Source organism: Enhydra lutris, unplaced genomic scaffold (genome assembly GCF_002288905.1).
Source record: "Enhydra lutris kenyoni isolate GAN:26980312 unplaced genomic scaffold, ASM228890v2 scaffoldscaffold3, whole genome shotgun sequence".
In the NCBI taxonomy this organism is placed as follows: domain Eukaryota; kingdom Metazoa; phylum Chordata; class Mammalia; order Carnivora; family Mustelidae; genus Enhydra; species Enhydra lutris.
In genome coordinates this window covers 61949145-61968151 of record NW_019154087.1, presented here as the reverse complement: position 1 = coordinate 61968151, position 19007 = coordinate 61949145, and the positions used below count along the sequence as shown (strand labels likewise).

The 19007-nt window shown below is 39.4% G+C and overlaps 1 long non-coding RNA gene across 1 annotated transcript; it reads left to right on the top strand.

Annotated features, from left to right (window-relative positions):
• Nucleotides 1-1731: 1731 nt before the first annotated feature.
• LOC111152712 lies at nt 1732-16319 on the top strand. Its single transcript, XR_002640936.1, has 3 exons — nt 1732-1778; nt 7950-8063; nt 16076-16319. It is a non-coding gene; the product is annotated as an uncharacterized LOC111152712 (long non-coding RNA).
• Nucleotides 16320-19007: the final 2688 nt, after the last annotated feature.

The window sequence follows — 19007 nt, the reverse complement described above, 5'->3', positions numbered from 1 at the left end:
TCCCAGCCTGAAACTATAGGGTTGTTTTGTTTTGTTTTGTTTGTTTTTTGTTTTTTGTTTAGGTGCTAAAAGATCTATAGAAGTACTAAAACTAAAAAGAGACAACAAAAAAACTATAGGAATTTTAGTCCAAAATCCACTGATGGCATTTAAGTCCTACTTTCAATTCTGAGATCAGATCTCAATTCTGAGATCTAAAATAATTTAGAATTATTTTCTAAAGTACAAATTTTAAATAAAAACTCCACAAAAATCGGAAATTTATTCCTCATGCAAATGAATTTTGCTCCCAAAAAGAAAGAGCAAACTGGACAGAGGAGAACAAGATATCAGAATCCTGATCTATTTGATGAAAGAAAACCCTGATCCTAGCATTTAGATATTTTCCAGTGTTCTCTCTTAAATTTTATGCAGTTCCCGTGAACAGCTCAATAGGATCTTTTTTGGTTTGTATTTACTTTGGAGGTTATCTTAACCTTCATCTGGAAGAACGACCGAATGAAAATAACATGGGTACTCTAAAGAGAAATGAAGTGGAGAGCTAGTCCTACTAGACACCAAAACATAAAGCAATAAGAATTAAAACTTCCTGGTGCTGGTGTAAGGTTTGAATTGACAAATCTCTCAATGGAAAAAATACCCTGTAAATGGGTTCTTGCATGCATAAAATACATATTAAATGTTGCATCACAAATCAACTGGGAAGGAAATATCAGTTCATAAATTGTAATGGTTTGAATAGCTAGCAACTGAGAGAAAAATCAGCTCATATCTTCATCTCGCATTATAAATAAAAAATTAAAATTTGGAATATGTAAAGGAATGAAAAAGAAAAATCAAGATTTAGATGAGCTTAAATAAAATAGAACTAAATATTTTTCAAGCCTCTGGGAAAATATGAATTTCTAAGCCTGAAAACAATAGATGAAATAAAAATTTGACAACATAAAAGCAAATATAATTTTGAAAGTTAAAATAAAAAGGCAAACTGCAAACTTGAAAACACAATCACAAATGAGTAATAACTTTAAAGAGTTAGGATAAAGAGGTATAAAAATTACCAGATTCTAATAGATAAATCAGCAAAGGGCATGTGCAGAACATTAACAAAAGAGCTACAACACCTAACCTTAAATACAACATTTCCCCAGCAGTTGTGATTTTACAAAGCGATGAACAAAACAAACATATGTCCTTTTTCACCTATTAAACTGGTAAAATGAAAAGGATGGTACTCATTAATGTAAAGATAACAGAAAAGTGTATATATGTTTTTCACATACTGACATTTCACATGGACAAAACCTTTTAGGAAGTAATAAATTTGATTTATTTAAAATAAGATCTCATGCCTTTTTATCTGGGCTCCCTATACAAAAGATATAGAAAAAGCCATATGCACTAAGACAGCCATAGACTATTAATCATGATTATAAAAGTTTGGAAACAACCTAATTGTGAAAACATCAGGAGTTGTTTCAGTAAAGTAGAGAACTTGGCAATGGTAGTTTGAGCAAAAATATTAAATGAATAAAATATACATAAAGTGGAATATTACTCTGCAAAAAAAAGATTATGTAAATCAAATGACCATGCAGTACACTTATTGGTTGTTTCTTTCTTCTTCTTCTTTTTTTTTTTTTTCCTCCCTACTGTGCCCAGCATGGTTATGAATCTCCTGGTAGCAATATTCCTTTCCTTTGGAGAATCCTTCCAAATCTTGTGTGATCCTGGTGGGAAGGTATGTCATAGGAGCCCAACCTCATCTCTGCCAAGGGGTAAGTATCTGATGCAGGTTGGACCAGTGACAATGTAGCATTCCCCTATATATGGTAACTGATCAAAGAAAAGATACATTTTTCTTGCGTGCCCAATTTGAGTCTTCTCCCAGATTGTTCCAAATTGAAGATAGACAGAAGCTGTCTTCCATTTGGAGAACCTCGGGCTACTGGCAGCTGTACCCCCTGTTGGTTGGGTTCAAGAGTTGCAGAGGAGAGGGTGGGAAGCAGAATTAATGAGAGAGAAAAGTAAGATGTAAGGACAACCTCTGGACCCCCAGATATAGCCCTACCTAAACTCCCAGTAGTTCCCACCATGCGTGAGCATTCCTGACAAATATTTTGGAATAGTTAAGCTGATTTGAGTCAGGATTTGGTCCTTAAGCATTTGTGTCCGCACTTATGCAGAAATAATTTCTGTATAGTATCTTTGGTGACTGGAGTACTCTTAAGAATGTAGGTCAGACATGTCGCTGCTCTGTGTAAAATCTTACAGTAGCTTCACATGCCTCTTAGACCAGGAAGTAATCTCTTTATCATGTTTTCTGAGGTCCCACAGGATCTCTTTCCCTTTCTTATACATGCGTGTGCGCGCGCATGCGTGCGCGCCCCCCCCCCCCCCCCGTTTTCTTCCCCCAACTCATCTTCATCCATGTTCCTCTTGCTCATTTACTCTATGAACATTGACCACTTTTCTGTTCCTCAAAGTTCATTCCAGTCCTGTTTCCTTGTCCTCGTTACCTCATGTGTAAAAAGAATCTGGCTCAGACAGTCACAAGGCTGATTCTTTCTTGTTGATCAGGTCCTATCTCAAATGACATTTTCATGAAACCTTTCCTGACTACTCATTCTACAGCTGTCTCCTTTATTTAGGATTTAAGATGAAACCTTACATGCATACTGAGATTGCAACTAGGGAACAATAAGCACATGAGAAAATATATCAGATTTGTAACATAAGGGTCATGGGGATTGATTATGTCTGATTTCTTTCACCTTTTTTTTTTTAATTTCCCCAATTTTCTGTAGTATATATGTTGTTTGAGTAATTAAGACACAGGTAGAAAGAAGCCATATGCTCTCCAGAACCCACCAGGTTCCTAGAATTTTTATGAATAATTTCAATTACCGTAGTCTTAATTTTCAGAAACTACAATGACAGGTTTTGCTAACAGCTAGCCTCAGAAAATCTCTCAGTTAAAAAGAGAAAGAAATTAAAAGGAGCATTGAGCATGACAGTACTCCTAATCATAAAAGATACATTTGCATTGTAAAAGCCGCCAAAGCATAAAATAGAACCGTGATGGGTTTTCTATACATACACATAAGCTCACGTCAAGACACATCAAAGATCAGATATAATAGTAAGAGTTGTTAGAAGCATTTGCCCCGTGCCATAGCCAAGTACATAATGAAAATGGTCCCTTATTTATTAGCTGTATCATGGGAGTAGTTAATTGAGAATCCATAGGCAAAGGCCTAGGAACTCTACAATTTTTATTTTTAAAGTGGTATTAGGCACCTGGGTGGCTCAGCCTTTAAGCGTCTGCCTTCTGCCCGGGTCATGATCCCAGAGTCCTGGGATTGAGCCCCGAATTGGGCTCTCTGCTCAGTGGGAAGCCTGCTTCTCCCTCTCATACTCCCCCTGCTTGTGTTCCCTCTCTCACTGTCTCTCTGTCAAATAAATAAATTTTTAAAAAATAAAGTGGTATTTACAGTTTTTAAGACTTTAACCCTCCATGAAAGTATTCGTAAAGTCTAAGGTAATCACATCTCTTTCTCAGTCTCCACAATGACCTTCTCCTTAAAAGCACATTTCTTTTTTTTTTTTTTTTAAGATTTTATTTGTCAGACAGCGAGAGAGAGGAAGAGCACAAGCAGAGGGAGTCACAGGCAGAGGGATAAGCAGACTCCCCTCTGAGCAGGGAGCCCAATGCAGGACTCAGTCCCAGGACCCTGAGATCATGAACTGAGCTGAAGGTAGAGACCTAACTGACTGAGCCACCGAGGTGTCCCTGAAATCACATTTCTTTTTGTTCCCAGTGCTCTTCTGGCTCTTTGGTACACAGGGACCTTGGGGATTCTGCCCTTCTAGAGATCCCACAATCACCCTAGCTGGTTTATTTGAGAGACTCATCTGTTGATTTCAACTATCCAGTCTCAAAGTGATGGATAACTTCATTCACTGTTCCTACGAATAGTTACAGAGTGCCTCTATATAGTAGCTCCTGGGTGGAAACAAGGCATTCTTCTCTTCTTAAAATTTACAGTGTACTGGGAAAAACAAGTGAGCAAAAACAAACAAACAAAAATACAAAATTGATTAGGCTTTGGGGAGGAAATAAATAGCATTTTACTCCTAAGACGGTCAGGAAAGGCCACCTGGAAGGGTAAGGTGAGATCTGAAGCATGAAGAGGAATCTACCTGGGGCAGAAAAAAGCAAGTTTATTTAAAGGTGAAGGTGGCTGGGACGTCATGAGCAAGGGTCTAAATGGCATGAAATAAGATGAGCGTGTTTAGAAGATGCCACATCAAGCATGGCCTTATAGGTCGGCTTTTATTTAAAATGCAATTTAAAACAGTTGGGAGGTTTTAATCTGTGAAGAGACCTATCCAATTTACTTTTATTCTTGCTTTATTCTTCCCCTTTATTTAGTGGTTTTCAAAATAATGAGTGAGTTTCTCAGTGCCAAAATGATATAAACTTTGCAATTGATATTGATATTCCTAAAATAACTGGCTGAGATTTTGGGTTTTTTGTTTGTTTGTTTTTTTAAAGATTTTATTTATTTATTTGACATAGTGAGATCACAAGTAGGCAGAGAGAGAGGAGGAAGCAGGCTCCCTGCCAAGTAGAGAGCCCGATGCGGGACTCGATTCCAGGACCCTGAGAACATGACCTGAGCCGAAGGCAGAGGTTTAACCACTGAGTCACCCAGGCGCCCGTGGCTGAGGTTTTGATTGGGATTGTGTTGACTCTATAGATAGGTTGGGAAGAACTGACATGTTGACAATTTTGAGGCTACCTGTCCATGTACAGGAAACATCTCTCCATTTATTTAGATCTTTGATTTCTTTCAGCAGAGTTTTATAGTTGTATGTATCCAGAACATAGTTTGTTAGATTTATACTTCAGTATTTCTTTTGGTGCTAATGTAGATGGCATTGTGTTTTGATTTCAGATTCACTGCTGACATATAAGAAAGCAATTGGCTATCGTATATTAACTTGTGTCCTAACATCCTGCTATCATCACGAATTAGTTCTAGGATTTTTATAAAAATTATTCTTTGGGGGGGTGCCTGGGTGGCTCAGTGGGTTAAAGCCTCTGCCTTCGGCTCAGTTCATGGTCTCAGGTTCCTGGGATCGAGCCCTGTATCGGGCTCTCTGCTAAGCGGGGAGCCTGCTTCCTCCTCTCTCTCTGCCTGCCTCTCTGACTACTTGTAATCTCTGTCTATCAAATAAATAAATAAAATCTTTTAAAAAATTATTCTTTGGGATTTTCAATGTAGATAATGACTTAGTATCCTTCAAAGCTTTTACATATGTGTGTATAATGATATGAATTCGAGGATCTAAATGCCTTAATCTGGGTCAATCTCTTGAGATTATTATTTTTATCAATATATAATTATCTCATACTGGGTCAGTGGAAGTCTCCTCAGGCTGATTCCTCAGTCCTTCCAACAGGCCGCTAGTAGTCTTGGATTGCTTCACCGTTCTCTGGTATGGTAAGATGTTCCAGGCGAGTCTTACACATTTCTTGCGCCAGACCTGTAATCAGTTTACCCTTCAAGGAGACCTGACTCCTCTTACTGGTAGTCCAGATGGACAACCACACCATCTTCTAGTCCATTTCTCAAATTCCACTTAGCTTGCTTTTATTCCGTTCTCCATAAAAAAGTAAGGATGATTTTAAAATCACACCCAGAACTGTAACTCCCAAATACTATTTCCCAGTAAAAGGTCCTCTGGAGAAAAGACAGACTCGAGAACAACTTTTCAGTTTGGGGTGAAGACTGATGGGGGGCTATCAATATCAGAATAATGAACCTTCTGAGGAAGATCTGAAGTGGGATATTAAATCCCTGCTTCAGAATGTCAGAGGTCTAAATTTCAAAGATATTGTATAAACAATGTTTCCGCAACCCTCATGCCCTTAGTAACTGTTTACATTACTCTGTATACTTTTCCAGTCCTTGTTGACTAAGTCTACAGTTTAAAAGTTGCAAGCAATGTATTCATTCTGCTTTCTCGCCTGCATCTTTCCATGTAGATAATCACTTGAAAAAATATTTAATCATGCTAACTTACACTAATTGACTTACTTTCTTATTTTGGATACTTTGCTTCTGATTTTTTTTTTATTATTATCTGTCAGTTAAGACTTTGGTTATAATTAACAAAAAAGTGATTCAAATTACTTTAAGTTAAAAGGGTAATTTATTACAAAGACAGAGGGGTGTGTCACAGAGTCAAAGGGTAGAAATGCTGTTTGGGCGTCTGGAAGGAGCCAGAAAGTTGACAGTCCATTCTTTGTTTATCTCTGTTTTTCTTGGTGAATCTGCTTCATTCTTCTTTCCTTTACCCTGATTAGAGTTACCTCATAGTTTATTGTGTCACTCTAACCACATACAGAGATTAACCTGCAATTTTCCGTCCCAGTTCCACATCCTGGTTTGCATTAGATCCAACCCTGGTTGAATTGGAGACCATAGGGAGATTGCCCATTACAAACATGGATGCCAGGGCCCCATCTCTGGGGAACAGAGGGTGGCAGGGGTTCCTACAGAAGAGGGGCTAGCTCATGGGCTGGGCTGACCCCTAAAAGACATCACTACAATTTGAATAACACCACATGAACAAGTTTGTGGAAGTTACTTTTGTTCTTTGTCCTTGGAGTACGTTCTTCAAAGGGGAATTAGTGGGTCTCAGAGTAGGAACAGTTCATGACTTATCCTCAGACAATGTGAACTGGGCCACGCTGACGACAGGAGAGGAAATAAGGGTGTTAGGAAATACTGGTCTGGCAACTCTCAAGAGACTCTTCCTTATCTCCGTGATATGCCTTTTAAGTCAGTGCCTGTTCCACCCTCAGAAAGCACTAGACTGAACACACTCTCTTCACATTCCTTCGGCTTTTTGTCTTTTGTCCCTTCAGGAGTATTTTTTGAACAGAAGCTATGAGAGGACAATAAAATCCAATGCTCCTGGAGTAACATCACATTCTTAAAGAGTTACGAACTTGCAAATTAATTTCTTCTCACAAGTAAATACCCCACATTCTTTCACCTTTCTCTTGGTCCCCTTTTCCAATCCTTTTCACATTTTTCTGGCCCTTGCCACCCTCTGTCTCCTTTCTCCCCTCAGACTGAAGATCTGAACCATGTCCCTCCAGCATAAAGTGCTGAGAAAAACCCCACAACCTAAGAGATTAATTGCTTAGGTAAATGATCACTTTCAAGGATACTGACTACCTGAGTACTTTACATTTGCCACATTTGAAACAAATTACATTATTCTTTTTTAGGTGAGGCCAGAATTTTAATGTATCTTTGGATTCCTTAATTCAGGAATTTGGGAACCACATAGGCAGGAAGCCGGGGGCGGGGAGGTGGATAGGCTAGAGAGAACCAGGACAGAGGATGTCCCAGGTCAACACTGTTCTGGTTGATCGGCAAAAACCACATACCGGAGGGAAGGAAGTGAGGTCAGCCAGTAAGATGGGAGGCAAGTCACCGACCTGGAGGCAATGATGAAGTGTGGCCCCAAGCAGGGAAGCTAGCTATAGAAACTAAAGGTTCTGAGTGGGCAAAAAGGCAAGATAAACTTGGAGCCCAAGTATCCAGATAGAGGGTCCAAGGCATGGACAAAACAAACAAACAAACAAACAAACCATGTCCAGCTCTAGGGGATACCCAGAGATGTTTGTCTCTATACATCAGCATTGAGAGAAGTATTTGCCATATGTTTTCAATACATTCTAATTCCCCCAAATTGCCTTTTTTCTTCATTTTATTGCAATGTTCCCATATTGCTTATTTAAAATGGTACCATTCACAATGGTGCTGTCAGAACAAGTCTCTTGGTTCTAAGTCAGAAGTTTCATCCTCTGTCTTATTTTTAAGTGCAAGTGACAAAGGTTGGCACAGGTGTGTTCTCGTCCACAGTAAGATGGCACTTTGCAGATGTCACTGGCTGGACGGCAGCCCAAGCAAGGGGCAGTGACCCCTGGAGGATCCCTCTGCTCCTAAAGGAGTTCTTCCATAGGTACAATGGGACAGGTAAGAGCCCTTTCCTGTATCATTCATTGTTTGACATACTCCCACCTAATTTTGAGGGTATAAAGGGAATGGCAGCTGGTTTCTGAGTTTGCAGAGAAAAGCGCTAAAAGTAAATAAATAGTTGGGAAATTGTCTTGGAGTTCATGGAGTGGAAAGGGCACTAATGTGTAATAGAGGAGCTTTTACCTGTTCTGGGAACATTCTACCTGTGTGTTAGAGAGATGGTTGGCTATTGTTTTTGGTTTTGTTTTGGTTTGGTTTGGTCTTTTGTTTTTTAATTAAAGAACAGCAAAAGTCTCGCTCTAGTAGTTTTTGAGGGAATGCTGTGGGCAAGTTACACAATGGGGGGGGCGGGCACATGAGCACCATTAAGCGGCTGTCTGTTAGGGAACATTTAATTTAAAATAAGATAAGCACCCATTGTACTGTAAAACAAATATTTTTGCAACATTTCCATCCCTGCCTCCTTACCCTGCTGTTTTCAGACTTTGCTAGAATGTAGGATGGAAAAACGATGTGAAGCTCGCATAGAATATGGCTTGATCCCATTCATCAGTACGGAGGGAAGTATTTGGCATGTGTTTTCAATACATCATAATTCCCCCAAATTGCCTCTTTTCTTCGCTCTATTGTAATTTCCCCTATGTTGCCTTATTTAAAATTGTACAATTCATAAAAGATTAATGCTTGCTCCAATGAATATGCTCAAATTTTTCATTTGACACAGAATTACATGTGCTTCTGTCTTTGTTAGTAACTAACCCCCTTTGGGTACTTAATTCTTAATAAATATTAAGTGATGTATTTGCTTTTATGTTCTTGGCTAGAAATTACATGACCATGCATATTCTCAGATTGTGCACCTTTTGGGATAATGTGCTTTTGTAGTAATGAATCAAAACAGATTTGTATTAAATGCTTCCATGAGTTCAACAGAGAGAGAAAGAGAGTCTAGGATCTTTAAGACACCAGGGAACTGTGACTTCACAATGGAATTGAGTCAAATGAAACCTCTAGGATAAACTGAGGAATGTTTTTTTAACCATTAATTCTGGAAATAAAAGGAGAATTTTTTTTTAAAAGGAGTATCTCAAAAGAGATATTATTAATTATAACAATTATTTCAACCGTTCCAGGTTATGTATGATAAATGAATCCATTAAAATGAACATAATGGACTCTGATTTAACTAGATTGGACCATAGTTTTTCAAAGCAGTAAACTCCAACTCGTATTTAGTAAGATTCTTTTTTTACTATGCTGCTGACCTACTTTCAGACGTGGACTCACAAATCCCAGGCCCCTTAGGAGAGTAGGAAGAAAAGTTACTTGCTTATATTCTGCAATTTACTACACCAATTTATGGTCCTTCAAGTCTGGGCAGGGGATGGGCTGTTCTTGTTTTATAGAAGAACCTTTTTGTCCTTTGTTGGGGATGTTTCCAGCAATTTAACAATCGACTCTAATAGAATCTTATGAATAAAACTAATGAAAACATGAAGAAATGAACTCTGGAGACCAAACATACAGTAGCTTATTGTTCACCCTCTGGAGAATAGAAATACCTTCTCTAACAAGGTACAATGGTGCAAACAGGAACTAACACTCGAGTTTCAACGAATAAGGCATTCAGGGTCAGGAGAGGGCCAATATTGCTGACCTTAATCTGGTCAGTAAAAATAAACTCCATAAAGGGGTATGAGCTCAGGTAAATGATTCAGCTTTGGGCTGTGTTAAGATGATTATTAAAATTGTTCTAAGAGAGAAACAAATTATAAAATCTAGTTCTTTGTCCTTTGACTCATCTCCACATTTTTTTTGAAGGGGCTATATATAATATGTAGTATTTTCTCATTCACTAATGCCAATCCTTTTTTTTGCCTACTCACTTGGATTCTGGGGAGTATATGGGAAACGTGAAAAGGAAGAATTGGTGCTATTGAAATTCCTAGATTTTTTTTTCAAGGTTTTATTTATTTACTTGAGAGAGAGAGAGAGAGCGAGAGTGAGAGAGAGCATGAGCTCAGAGCCTGATGCAGGGCTCCATCTCACGACCCTGAGATCATGTCCTGAGCAGAAATCAAGAAATGCTTAACCGGTTGAGCCACCTAGGTACCCCCCTAGATGGTTTTTAATTACCAAATTCTTATATCAAGCCTTTTATTGGAATTACAGTCACAGACTGGGAAATCACTTCAATTCATTGGGTCTCAGTGTCCTCATCTATAAAATAGAGGGGCGTATGTGATCAGTGTTTACTTAAGTGTGTGACACCCCCCCATGCCACTCATAGTGCATGAGATGATTTTAGATGAAAAAGTTAACTAAATGCTTTAAGTCATGAACTTATTTTACTAGACTTTCAAACCGGTGATGTTCATGAGTATTACTGCTTGGAAGCAAAGTAAGTATTATGTTTTGTTTTGTTTTTAAGACAGTTGACCTAAAGAAAAATATTAAGTAAGTGATAGAGGAATATGACAAAATAGTGACATGTTATATTTGCATGGGCCTCATCTAGAATATGCTAGCCTGGATATAAGCCCTGAGCTATGTTTTAGCTCTAAGTCTAAACTGTCTATAATTTTTAAGCCTTTGTTCCAAATCTTACTCACGTTAACCACAATAGGGAAACCAACATTACATAAAACAGAGGTTAAACAACAAAATTGGAAAGGAGGAAAACCAAAGTGCTTGAATAATCTTATGCTTGATCCTCACACGAGAATTAAAACTGGATGCATTTCCTTTGTTCTTGCCATAGAATTTGAACTTACCTTCCTCAGCTGCTTCATGTAACACTTTCATAAAAGCTTTGAAAAAGACCCCCATCTTGAATTATAAATTCTGTAAATCTGCCCCTAAATGTTTATATTGTGATCAACACCGGTGTTCGAAAAGGGTTGCAAATTCTGTTTTGGTTGTCCTTTCACTGCTGGTTGGACCAGAAAGATCATAACATACATACTAACTTCATTTACTGAGTGCCCGGACACGGCCTTGCACTTTATAAACTTTGTCTTATGTAATCCTCACAACAACCCTACAAAAGAGGTATTATTTTCCCTATTTTCAGGGTAAGAGACTGTAGTTCTTTGAGATTCCTAACTTGTTAACTATCTTACCCAAGGGCTCACAGCAAGTCTGTGGTGAGCATTTAAAAAAATGCTACTCACGTCTGTCCCCTTTCTAAGCACATATTTTTCCACGACATGGAAGTTTTAGGTGAGAGTTTGAAAGAAACATTTCTTTGTCTCTACATGTGAAATAATTGGCTTTGACTGAGAAAAGCTTTCGGAAGAACTCAAATTCCCTAGATCGGACACCTCGGCTGAAGTTGCAATGACAGGGTGGGTCATTTGAAAGAAATCAGTGGTTTGTCCTGGAGATCTGCCATCTCTCTTGACAGCTTATGCCTCATCCTGGGGTCCCTGGATTGCGTCTTCCTCCGCCTCCACAGAGAACCACCCGCCCCTCACCAGGGTGAAAGCAGGCCTCTTCCATTACTGCTTTACTGGTCTTTCTTCCATGGCAGCTTATCTGTCTGGGTCCCCAGCTCAGAGCCTGTTCTCTGACTCCCTCTCTACCAACTTAACTCAGCAAAAAGGGACCCCACAGTTTGCCAAACGTGTACATCCCCCACCCCGACCCTGTCAACCTTTCCTCCCTGTTTATCATCAAGGAGAACTCTCTAGAATGTTCTAAGGACTCGAAGAAAGACCAGCTATTCATTCCTCTTGCCTTGAGAATTCTCTCTGCCATCCAAAATCAATGTGGGAAGATCTGAAGTTAGAAATTATATCTGCAAATAAAATGAGCAACCTCTTGATCCTTCCCCTCAAAAAGTTTTCATATAAATTAATTTTTTAACCACCGTGAAAGAAGTATCTTATTAAGTGGGAGAAATAAAACTCAAAACATTGACAGTATTTGGAAAGCAGTCTTAGTAAAAGCACAAAGGACAGAAGAAATCTCCCTCTAAGTGTATGTTGTTTAAGACAATGGCCTGAGTTACAGACAGCTGATAGGCACCCAGAGCAGTCACTCAAGGGCAAAGAGCCCAGCAAGGAAAATAGGGATGTAAGCCCTTGGTTTAATCCCACTCCCAATTTTCTCTGTTATCAGCACATTTCTCACTCACAAGTCAACTCCTAAATGAGGCCGTGTCATCAGGGGATCTCTCCACAGGTGGGCCAACCCACCTCTTAATTTTAATAAAGGAGATTGCCATTTTGCAGGTTAAAAAATGGCCAAATAGCACCGATTCCAACCTATGTATTTCCTTCCCAACAAAGGAAGGTAATACCCTTGCCTTGTACTTGGTCTCTGTTTCATTCATTCAAGGAACAACTCTTCTAGATTGAACCTTCACAGGCCAGCCCCCTATTCAGACACCATCTTTAGTGCAGATGGATCCCTGGGCTTTAGCTTGGGTAGGAGCTCTGCTCTGCAACCGACGTCCCTGCCCAACTTGCCTGGGAGAAGGTTGTAACTTTACAGGACCATATCCTAAGAAAAGTCAGGGACAGGGTATTCCCTCAGGAAATTCCCACTACTGAACAGGCTCTGGGCTCCAGAGGCCCTTTGGTGCACACATACACTCCTAAACACAGACAACCTCATTCCTGCTATGGACAATGCACATGGACATTTTCTATTATCTCATTTAAAAATGCCTGTGGGTACCCACTAAATTTATTTTGTGACCCAAGAAGGGGTCATAACTTACTGTTTGAAAGTAAGTCATAAGTTACTGTTTGAAAAATACTTCTTAGAGCTCTTCTGGATAAAGTCTTTGAATACAAGTAAAAACTAACAAATAACCCCCTCCCCTGGAGACTTGTTTTCGGGGTACCACGACTAGTCCTTCTAGCCCTGCCTCAATCTTTTTGTCACTCTGGCTCAGGGTTTCCTCATTGAGGGGACTTGACAACCACTTTGGGAATCTTGCCCTTGCCTTCCTTAGGTGCCTCCTCAGGTCCACCCCTAGCTTCCTGTCCAGAGTTTCTTACCCTTTCAAAATGTAGGCATGGCCATGATATGAAGTTGTAGCTTCAAGTATTTATCAGTTTGCTATGTTAGTGATTCCATGTTTTAATCCAATCTTGCAAATTTGAAATGTATTTGACACAGTTTATCTTCACAGAGAGTGCCACACACGAACAAGTGAATCCAAGTACTAACATCATAACTATTGATTATGAAAGACACTGAGATTGAAAAATGGCAAAATTATACTTCTCAAGTATTTTTTTTCAATGTCCTATTTTCCAAGAGTTAAAAAAAAAGTCAGAATTTTCTTCTTCGTAGCTTTTCTTATAGATTGTAATATTTATTTGTGGTTATTTGGTCAATCACAATCTCCTCTCCACTAGATCCAAGTTCTGTGAGATCAGAAACTCGTTTGATCACTCCCCAGCACCTAGCACAAATGCTCGGAATGTAGTAGGTTTCAGTAACAATTTGCTGAGTGACTAAATGAATGTGTCCTTTAAGAAGACTTCAGCAAGATTGCTTTTTCCACAAAGGCTTTGAACTTTCTCTTGTGTCTTATAAACTAGAATACTGAATGTGAATTTGTCATTGAATCAAAAAATACATGTACAGACCTATAGGTCTGAATTATTTTTAGGGGCCCACTGGGTTATATTCCCCCCATAAAATAAACACATGAGCATCTAACCCCAATTGTACTTCCTCATGATAACAGCTGCTGTCCCCCATTATGCGGAAGAGGAAATTGAGGCTCAGAAAGTCTTAACCGAGGCCTCTGGATTCCGTGCCATTTTGCCTTTATTCTACCCTTTAATGAAGCATTTTTCATCTTTTTTTAAAATGGTGTTTTTTTTTTCTTTCATTCCTTCAGAGAATCTTTTATTCTTAATTTTAAAAAAGATTTTATTTATTTATTCGCGAGATAGTCAGAGAGAGAAAGAGAGAACACAGAGGGAGAGGAAAAAGAGAGAAGTAGACTCCCCGCTGAGCAGGGAGCCCGAAGCGGGGCTCCATCCCAGGACCACAAGATCATGACCTGAGCTGAAGGCAAATGCTTAACCAACTGAGCCACCCAGGTGCCCCCATCCTTCTGAGAATCTTTTGCGCAAAGAGAACAGTAAGAAATGTCAGGGAAGAAGGCTTCTGGTTGGTTTAACCAGTTAAGTGTCCGACTCTTGATTTGGGCTCAGATCATGATCATGATCTCAGGGTCATGAGATCGAGCCCAGTGTCAGACCCACTGGGCGTGGAGCCTGCCTAAGATTCTCTCTCCCTCTTCCTCTGCCCCTCTCTCCCCACTCTTTTTCCTACTCTTAAAAAAAAAAAAAAGTCATGGAAGAAGAATGAGCTTCACAATCACATTATTCCTAAAGAGAATGTGCAACGTCATCATTGAGCAGCTCCTTAAAGATGTTTACACACGTTTTGAGCATGCCATTTAAAAAATAAGTCTTTTCTCAATGCAAGTAAATGATCAATCTTTCAAATAGGGTCACTACTGCCTGATCTTAGGTTATGTTCTTCCCAAGATAAATGGATGTCACATTAACCAAGAGGAGAAGTAGCTGGTACTAAAATAAAGCATTTAAAATGAAGAAGAAGAAATAATAATTTGTAGTTAAAAAACAGTATTCTAAATAGTTTTTTTTTTTTTTAATTTAAGAGAGGGAGATTTGTTCATGTATAATTCTATGAAGAATTTCTACCTTGGAGCATGGAAAGAGTTCTTGGGATACATTTTAATCTGCAAGCTCTACGCCTTTCTTCTTGCCAGTTCCCTCTATTTGAGTGGCTGGAGTGTACAAAAGGTGTTAAATGCGGCTCAGAGGAGCAGGGGCTGAGTCCTCTGATTTTTACAAAAGCAGTGGCAATTTTTATTTCTTTTCTCAGAGTTATTTGCATTTCAAAAGGACACACATCCCGGTATCATTTTGTCTCTCCTAATTGATCATCACGGTGAGGTGCTTTAAGAATCAGGCGGGCAGCAAACACGCAGACCACCCAAAGCACTCAATAAAGGCTTAGAGAGTAAAAACTGATGTTAAGATTGACCTCAGCAATCACCAGCCTGAGAGGTTGGTGAAGATCAAGCCACATTGCTTTTGCTCCTTGCTTCTCTTGCCCAACCCCGTCTTTGAACTCGGGAACTACATCAAGATTCTGCTGGTTCACGGTGGGAAGGTGCCAAAAAATAGTACAAAAGTATTCGCTGATAACATTAAGGCAACCGCTTTCCCCCTTCCCCACCCTGCTCCCATCCTCAATTTCTGCCTCTAGTCAGTCCAGCTGGGGCCTGGACAGCAGCCAGGAAAACCATGGTGGTCCAGCCCCTCCAACCATCCGGAGAAACAAACCCACGGATTCATATTTAGGTGTACACATCAAAGTGGGAAATCATGCAGATAAACAATGCTGCTTTGATAGCCAACTCTAATCCTGTCCCAAAGCAGAAGTTAGGGAATCAGATGAAAACGAGATTTTAGAGTTTCAGGGGTTGGTCATTTTGTGATACTAAAGGAGCACTGGAAACAGAAATATGCATACCGATGGGGAAGACTGGTTGGAGTTCCTCCCACACTGCCTCACTATAGGGTCTGGGTCATTTCTTACCTGCCTGGTCTCGGAAGTTCCCGTCACCCCAAAAATGGATACCTGTCGAGCAGAAACATAAAAACCTCAGTTCCTTCCTTTTCATGTCATGGGAAATCAATCGTTCTTTAGAAAAAGATAATATAGTAGCAATATAAACATCATTTTCTTAAGTCATGTAAATATCATAACTCTAACAAAACTTCATTTTTGCATGTTACCTCCCACATGCATGGTTCAAATATGGTTGCCTTCATAGTGTACATATATTTTATGCAAGAATATTTAATAATAAATAAATCCACCCACTTGAACAAACAAAAAAAAAACTGTTCTTTGATTTGTTTACTGAAATATACTATATGCATTGCCAGCTCTTTTATGTGACAAGTTCTGCATAAGTTTTTTTTATTTCTCTTTCTTTCTAGGAATGAAGGATCCTGCAGGACATTTGACATTTTGCTTGACGTTTGGACTTGCACTGTCAGTGGGATTTTAGTTTGTAAACTAAACTTTATACACTGTTGGATTAAGCAGGCATTTAAAACCACCATGACCTTTGGGTACTCCCAAGTTTTTTTATGGCTTCTACTCCTGCCATGCTATTGAAATTCTTCCTCCCAAAATGAGGGACCACCTCCACCTTTTGAATACACTCTTTTGCCTGCCTGTATGACCACCCCCCAACCCCTTAACTCTCCTGGTACCCCTCCTACTTCTTCAGCCACTCCTCAGGCTTCTTTGCTGACTTGTCTTCCTCAACCCCATCTTTAAATGCTGAAGTTTTGATGGTTCAATCAGGAGGCCTAATTTCTTCCCTTGAATATTCTTTCCCTAGGGCTGTTCATCTATACCCATCAATACCCATGGTTTTAAATACTTCCCAACCAAGACTTCCCCTCTAAGCTCATATACATAATATATTCAATCTACTTAACAAACTGCCTCTGCCATTTCCCCAGATGCATTGATGTTTGAAGACGCTGATGGAAATAATCACAAAAGCATCTTAGAGCGTGACGATCCTTAAGAATATAGAACTTTCCTAACAGGCACCTCAAAGTCAATACCCCCCAAACGAAACTCTTGATCCAACCCAATCCCTACCCCAGAACATTCCATCCCCTTGTTTTCTTCCATCTTATTGAGTGGTACCATCTTCCGTCCAGTTGCAAAATCTAAAAGGCCCTGCCATGCCGGGTTCCTCCCTCCCTCTTTTCTCTTACTTTCAATAAATCTTGCCTTTTCTACTTTCTTGAATATTTTTCATCTTCCAACAGTTTCTCTCCAGCTGTAATCCATTCTCCAGTTTTCCCCCTATCACTGCAATAGTGGCCTGACTTCCCTGTTCCCACCAAAAGATAGCCACAGTTATCTTTTTAAAATATGAACTGAGTCATTATACAGCATTATTCGACAACCTTAAACAGGTTTTGCTTCCAGTAAAATCTAAACTTCTTTCCTAGCCCACATGATCTGGCCTTTTCCTTTTCCTGTCTTGACCCACCTGTTCCTTGCTCTGCACGTCTTGGCCACACTAAAATCCTTTCTCCAACTGAATATACCAACATCTTCTCTTCTTCGAGGCCTTGTACTTACTGTTCCTTCTTGTTGGGACCCTGCTCCCTTTCTCTTTGACAACCTCCTGTTTTCAAGCCTTGGTTTCATTGTGACCTCCTCCAAGAGGCCTCTCTCTATCTAACAACAAACATACACACACCACATACTCACCATTAATATCCCACTACATCTTTTTATTTAGAACATCTATCAAGTATTTAATCATGCATTTTTTTCTTTGTTTATTGACCATTGACTGCTTCTGCCGTTATCTTTTCATTAGTTAATAGTATATGAATTTTTGTTGAATGAATAATTTACAAAACATGAACACAAAATAACTGACCTTTATTTATTTTTTTACAGATTTTATTTATTTATTTTTTTAAAGATTTTTTAAATTTTATTTATTTGACAGAGATCACAAGTAGGCAGAGAGGCAGGCAGAGTGGGGGAGGAGAAGGCTCCCTGCTGAGCAGAGAGCCCAATGCGGGGCTCGATCCCAAAACCCTGGGATCATGACCTGAGCTAAAGGCAGAGGCTTTAACCCACTGAGCCACCCAGGTGCCCCCAGATTGTATTTATTTATTTGACAGAGCTCATAAGTAGGCAGAGAGGGAGGGGAAAGCAGGCTCCCCACTGAGCAGAGAGCCTGATGTGGGGCTTGATCCCAGGACCTTGAGATCATGACCTGAGCTGAAGGCAGAGGCTTAACCCACTGAGCCACCCAGGCACCCCAATAACTGACCTTTAAAAAAGGGAGGGTAAACAATTTAAACTTAAAAAAGTTAAATATTTCCTTTGCTTGGAAGTCTTTATAATCATTTGAAATATAAGCCAAAAAAATAATTTTAAGCAATGGTGTGTTCTGTGAACTGGCCTATAAGAAAAGAAAGGCAGTATTTCTGTATTTGTCGGGAATGTGAAACTCAAGACTGAAGAAGTTGATAGAAGTAATCATAGAAGAGTCGTAGAGCAGGACCTTTCTTAGTAATTCAGAATTTTCTTCTACTGGTGTTTATGGGAAGAGGTAATGTCAATGATGGTGTCAGCCAAGGCTGCTCTTGTGCAATTATCAGTCACAATAAAGAAATCATTTGACCTGACAAATCAATGACAAGAGGGTTTTACCATCCCAGTTGAGATAAAACATCCAAACATCTGGGATTCTCTCAGAGTTTAGGATCTTTTCCTGGTTTATGAAGAATGCATTTTTTAAAAGCATCTGGTCTGGACTTATTCCAATTTGGTAAACAGTTGAAAATATCCCATAGTATGAATTAGCCAATCTAGTTAAATAGCTTGAGGGAAAGGAATCTGCAATGAGTGATATTAATGGAATTAGAAAGTGCACTAATTTTATACTCTTCTTTGATTTAATAAAAATAAGTGTGCAAATTTTTGATTATCCACCATGATGGTACAGATGGATAGGAATATTTCTTGCTTGAATTAAATAGGCATTTCTGTTTTTTTTTTTTTTTAAGGATTTTAATTTTTTATTTGACAGAGAGAGACGCAGTGAGAGAGGGAACACAAGCAGGGGGAGTGGGAGAGGGAGAGGCAGGCTTCCCACCGAGCAGGGAGCCCAATGTGGGGCTCAATCCCAGGATCCTGGCATCATGATTTGAGCCAAACGTAGACCCTTAAGGACTGAGCCACCCATGTGCCCCACTCTCTGGTTTTATTATTGCAGGAGCTTGCATCTATTGATCAAGATAGGAAATAGTTCAGATGCAAAAGCAGGACTAAGGAGAGCCGGGAAGAGAGGTCAAGTGAGGCTTCCCAGAACCTCCCCGC